The sequence below is a fragment of the Gekko japonicus genome, unplaced genomic scaffold (genome assembly GCF_001447785.1).
Source record: "Gekko japonicus isolate JY-2015 unplaced genomic scaffold, Gekko_japonicus_V1.1 scaffold1122, whole genome shotgun sequence".
NCBI lineage: Eukaryota > Metazoa > Chordata > Lepidosauria > Squamata > Gekkonidae > Gekko > Gekko japonicus.
In genome coordinates, this window is record NW_015166456.1 from 79,066 (window position 1) to 85,756 (window position 6,691).

Consider the following 6,691-nt stretch of genomic DNA (forward strand, 5'->3'; position numbering starts at 1 on the left):
ATGGCCTTTACTAAGGTGCACTTAGATATTTTACCTCTCACATTCTTGGAAGGACATTTTAATGAAATCCCATACAGGAAAAGACTCTTTTCCTGTGATCAACAGTGTATCAAGGATTTGTCCCACATTACATTCCAATGTCCAAGATATGGACTGTATGATTATATATGTCTGTCTGTCTGTCTGTCTGTCTGTCTATGCCTGAGTTGGAGTGGACCGGGGGTACGGATTCCACTACTGGTGCCAGGTTAGGAGTTTGGGAGTGCTCCTGGATGCCTCCTTAACAATGGAGGTCCAGGTAGCAGCCACTGCCAAGGCAGCTTTTTTCCTCCTTCGGCTGATTAGGCAGTTGATCCCCTTCCTCAAACGCAATGACCTGGCAACAGTGATCCATGCAATGGTCACCTCAAGATTGGACTACTGTAATGCTCTCTACATGGGGCTGCCCTTATCACAAATCTGGAAGATGCAGCTGGTGCAAATTGCGGCGGCCAGGCTGTTGATGGGTCTCCCTATGTGAGAGCACATCCAGCCTGTGCTGAAGGCACTGCACTGGCTGCCAAAAGCATACCGAATTCACTTCAAGGTGCTGTTTTTGACTTTTAAAGCCCTATATGGTCTGGGGCCTGCCTACCTAAGGGACCACCTTTCCCTGTATGTTCCCCAGAGAGCACTGAGGTCGGGGGCTCAAAACTGCTTGACCCTCCCTGGACTGAAAGAGATCAGATTGGCCTCTGCTAGGGCCAGGGCCTTTACAGTAGCGGCTTCACACTGGTGGAGTGAGCTCCCAGAAGACACTAGGGCCCTGTGGGATCTTTTACAATTCCACAGGGCCTGCAAAATGGAGCTCTTCCACCAGACCTTCGATTAGGAGCCGCTACCAACAACACCTGAATTGGGGTAAGGCCCTTTGTGTCAACAGCAATTGCCTATTGCTGTTGACATAAAGCCAGTTTGGTGTAGTGGTTAACTTCTTCTTCTTCTTCTTCTTCTTCTTCTTCTTCTTCTTCTTCTTCTTCTTCTTCTTCTTCTTCTTCTTCTTCTTCTTCTTCTTCTTCTTCTTCTTCTTCTATGAAGTCAATAGCAACAGCCGCTGGCCATACATCATATTGGTTACATCATGGCCTAGAGGGATTAGGATATATCGCCACCACCACTAGCACTTTAATTGTTTTTACTGTTATTTATTATCTGTTATGCTTATGAATTTTATGTATATTGTGTTTAATGAATTTGTCTTAATGTATTTTAATTTTTAATGGTAGCCGCCCTGAGTCTGCATTGGCGGGGAGGGCATGATACAAATTGAAATAAATAAATAATTATCTTTCTGTCTGTCTGTCTGTCTATCTAAAATGACTTTGTTATGTGACTTCTATATCCCAAATATGTCTAGGAATCCATAGACTGGGGCTCTCAGTAGATCATCTTTCTCTGCATGCAGTTTTTTTAAAAATGGGAAATAAGTTGCAAAGTTAAATTACATGGGATGAGCAGTGATTCACTTATCCATATCAGTTAGCTTTGGAATAGACACTTGCTGGATGTATAAGCTGTGGCAGTTACTGCCAGTTTGGTGTAGTGGTTAGGAGTGTGGACTCTAATCTGGGAGAACCGGGTTTGATTTCCTATTCTTCCACACACAGCTGCTGGTGTGACCTTGGGTCAGTCATAACTTCTTTCAGAGCTGTTCTCCCAAGGGCAGTTCTTGAGAGAGCTCCCTCAACCCCAGCTGCCTCACAGGGTGTCTGTTGTGGGGAGGGGAAGGGAAAGGGATTGTAAGCCTCTCTGAGACTCCTTCAGCTAGTGTAGGGTGGGGTATATAAATCCAATCTCTTCTTACTGAACCCCACACCATACATTTACTGTAGAGGATGTGCCCAGGTAGAAAGATTCAGTGGGCGGTGTATTTTCTCATAGAGATCTGCCATTTTGAAATGGTGATTACCAGAGGCTTCCTTTGTTTGACAGGAACTTGCAGGCCTATCACACACAAATCATAGTTTTATCACACACGAAACAGTTTCTCTCAAAGCATGGAACACAATCATGCAATTTATAATTTCAAAAGATAAAACTATAAAAATGTGATGGCCAGTAGAAAAGAGTAAGAGTCCAGTAGGACCCTGAAGACTAAGAAAATATGTGGCAGGGTATGATGAGCTTTTGTGAGTCAGTGTTCACCTCTTCAGATCTTGGCTCATCGGATTAATTTATGGTCAAGAAGAGCACAAGTTTTGTTCATAAAATAGGGTTATCAACCTCAAGGTGGGACATGGAGTCTCCCGGAATTGCAGGAGACTATAGGAGACTCCAGACTACTGAGATCAGTTCTCCAGAGGAATCAGCAGATTCAGAGGAGTCTATGGTACAAGTAGGGGCCCACAAGACTTTCAAAGGGAATCCCATTTCTATCCACTCTCTCACTGAGACCATTGTGGAGCCCTGGGCTGCCCGATAGCTTTCTGCAGCTCACCTGAAATATCTCTGGGTGAGCCACAGAGAGCAGCGGTGCTGGGGAGGAAGTCTCTGCTGGCTTGCCCAGAGCTGCTCTGAGCAAGCCAGCAGAGATTTCCCCCCAGCTACTTTCACCCTAGGCCCAGTGTGACCCAGGGGTTTTGCCACTGCCAGTCACCAGGCTGTGCCACCACCACAGGGTTCAGCAATGGCTGCGCAGCCCAACTCCCAGGTTGTGCAGTTGCCAGTGGCATGCCCCCGTGGCTCCCGGACTGTGCATCTGCTGCCAGGCCAATCAGGTCTGTTGGGCTGCGCTGCTGCTGCTTGTCCCAGTGCAGCTCCCGGCCTCCTTCAACTGCCAATGATAAGTGCATTCTCTGTACTTGCGCAGAGAACACTGCTTTACTTTCGGGGAGATTTAACACCCATGTGTATTTTTAAAAACATTCCAGATTTTTCTGAACCCCTGGGAAGTCCTCCAAGTGTGCAGAAAGATTTCCTTAGTCTCTGTGTAGCCCCAGTCTGTGGATTTAGATATCCACAGATGGTGGCCACAGGTGGCTAATAGTATATAGATATTAGGGTCTTCGGAAAACATGTCCTAGACTGGCTAAAGAGGGTGGATGCTGTAGGAATTCCGTATGGTATACCATGGAGATTAAGATAAATTGATGCCTGTAAAAGCCACTAAAGACCAGAGTTGGGTTGGGGATTGAGAGAGTGGTGGGACTACTATTAGCTGTTGTCTTCCTATGGGCCTTCAAAGTTGCTTTTCCCCTCAACACTAAGATAAAAAACTTGAAGGGGATTTTGAGAATTGTTTTAGGATGAGTGTAAGATAACTGACTCCTGCCAACCTAGCAGTTCGAAAGCAAGAAATTGCAAGTAGATAAATACCGTAGGTACCACTTTGGTGGGAAGGTAACAGCATTCCGTGCACCTTGGTGTTTAGTCATGCCGGCCACATGACCACGGAAACGTCTTTGGAAAGAGCTGGCTCTTCGGCTTTGAAACGGAGATGAGCAACACAACCCTAGAGTCGGACTCGACTGGCTTTCAAGCAAGGGAACCTTTACCTTTGCCTTTAAGATAACTGAATAGTAGCCAGCGATAACAGCACAAATACTAGGAACAAAGTATTAGTATAGCATGCAGAAAACATGCATATAAAAGCCTACAAGTGAAGTAAGGTGGGAGGAAAAGACAGGTGGAAGTAATATAAGGTGGGAAATTTAAGTTTAAATTTTGAATTTGGTGAGAATAAGTGACCTTACAGGAAGGGAAGAATTAAAAGATCTGACCTCTGACCTGGATCTGAGATCACAAGGCATGATATCACATTTCCCTAAGCTCCCAGTCCTCCAAAAACCTATTCCTCCCTCAAATCTTCAGAAATTTCCTGGAGTTGACAACCCTATCATGAAGTAGGCTTTTTTATTTATAGATCTGATGGGTATATTAACTGTGAACAAATATAACATAAGGAGTAATTGGGGTTTTTAACCAGCATCCATCTGGCTTTTAGAAAGTTATTTCTCTCTGGTAAAACCCTTATGACCGCTTAAAGTTTATGACCCCTGTAATGAGATTCTTCTGCAAAGTCTGAACTATTAATTGTGCAAAACTACTTAGCATTGCTGAAAACAAGTCCTGTCTTTATTTTCAATAGATTTTAGGGGTCAAACATCTCATTCAGCTAAAATATTCAACCAGATTTCACACTATTAATACTTTCAAATCAGACATAGCCTGTAAAAATATTTTATGGGATTTAAGGTTTTAGACTCATTTAGCTCTCTTAATAATTATGGGGCAAAGAATGCAAATATCAAAACTGTCACTTTTGACTGGCATTCCACAGAGTACAGCAATGCCCATTCTAGGTTCCGGGAAGCCACTGCTGGTGGGAATGCTGGAGATTTCCCATTATTCATTGGCAGACACTGTCAGTGTTACAGAATCTATTGAGGGGTTGTCACTTTCAGTAGTCAAGATTTCGGGTGGAATAAATAAAAGATGTTTCTTTTAAGTAACAGATGCACCATAAAATAAGGGCTGACAATTCTAATAATAGAGGTATTAAAATCCCATGAATGTTAAAGTTCCACTCACAGCAGTGCCACCAAACCATTTCACAGCACCTATATTCTAGACTCCAGGTGAGTTTCAGTTCATCTGGAATTGTAAATTTAGCTCATCTATTGGGGTATTTTGCACTCCCCACTTTACTGATTTGAACACTACAAAGTTCCAGGGATAACATTTACCTAGAATGGTCCCCTTTGAAGGATGTATACTGTTTTTGAAGCATTTGTTTTTATTTACAAATGTACAGGGAGAACAGAGACAAACAGGTATGTCTACAGGGTGACTTTTTCAGCTGACCCACTTCAGTTGCCCACAGAGAGAGAGAGCCTGCATATTCAAGATGCTTCAGCCAACTCAGTATTAACTCAGGAGCGGGGTGGGGGGGTGTCATCTCTTCCAAGCCCAGGTGGATGCTTAGACAGAGCTATTTCCAAATAATTTAAGATTTACATTACAGAGTACACAGGCTGGTTCTGGATCCCCACTCTGTGTCGGACACTTAACACAATCACATGTGTATGCAGTACCCAATTAGGATCAGGACCAAGAGACATGTAGAGAAGGAGTTCAGCCTTCCCTCTGTACTATTTTTCTAACCCGAAACAGTCTCAGCAATGCAATATGGGGCAAGTTGGCAATGAACAGAGTGGCCAGGTCATCCAGTTCAAATGACCAGTTACTCATCCCCTTTGGCGTGTCACTTTTGCATCTATAATTTTCCCACCTGGCAGTTAGAATCAAATTGGCCAGTAAGATTCAAAGTTTTTGGCTCCATCTATCTGAAAACGTTAAACAATACTTAATTCTAATAATAATAATAATAATAATAATAATAATAATAATAATAATAATAATAATAACAACAACAACAACAACAACAACAACAATAATAATAATAATAAAAAGGAACAAATTTGATGGCCTGTTTTTGCAGGAAATGCATATTTTAAAAAAGAACAGAAATACCTTTCACAAATTAATCTTGGCAATTAATATTGATCATGTAATATGTCCAAGAAGGCGGGGTGTGACAAATGTCTTGAGAAACCAGAATGCAGTAATAAAGGAAGTCATAGAGATGGTGAAAGGTCAATTTATTAATACTTTATATACTTTCATTTGTGTATATGGACCACACTGTAATCACTCAAACATTTATAGATCATTAATCGAACAAGTGGAAGAATTTTGTGAAGGAGAAATTATCTTGGGATGTGATATTAATTGATGCACCCCGTTTGCAGAAGCAGAATTAGTACAAATAATTAAAAGTTTAAAAGACAATAAAACACCAGGGACGGACAGGTTTATTTCATAATTTATAAATCATTTGTTGATTCTATTAAAAGACCACTGACTACTGTCAGACTATAACAATTCCCTCCATTATGGGAAGAAGTCAAAGACGTGTTTGTTCTAAAACGAAACAAAAATCCTGAAAATATGGGGTCTTATTTACCTGCTTCTCTTTTTAATCAGGATTTTAAACTCTGGTCTGTTGTAATCACAAAAAGACTTAATAAAGTAATTTCTTTGAGTATTGATCCAGATCAAACAGGTTTTATGAAAAAGTAAAGTGTATCAAAACATAGAAAGATTATTTAATGTTATAAATTACACAAAAAATATGCATAAGCAAGTGTTTATTCGCCTTACGCATCACTCACAGTCTAAACATTTCTGTTTCTTTAATTCCTGTGTACTTGTCATTTTTGCAAAAGATTGGATGGGAAGCACTATACCACCTTTCATTAACAAGGGGCCTCAACTACAATGCATTTTTTAAAAAGCCCATACATATTTTAATGCTGTCTATAATAAATTTAGATTGATGACATTTTAGGTTATTTAAAGGTCACACTGCTAGTACCATATTGTATACCTTATTAGCATTGAAAAAGGCCACTATGTATTTCTAACTTGAAATGCTCACCAGCGGTTCAACTGTAGTAGCCTGCTGTGACCTGACATTATTTTTAAAATAAATATTCTAACCCTGTATTTTGCTTTACCTGTGTGAAAAGGGCTAGATTAAGAGTGCTTGAAAACAAACATTTATTGTTACATTGGTGTAACTAAGAGAAATGGAAAGCCTCAATTACCAAAGTGTTTGGACAGAATGAAGCTTATTGAAATGAATTATGGC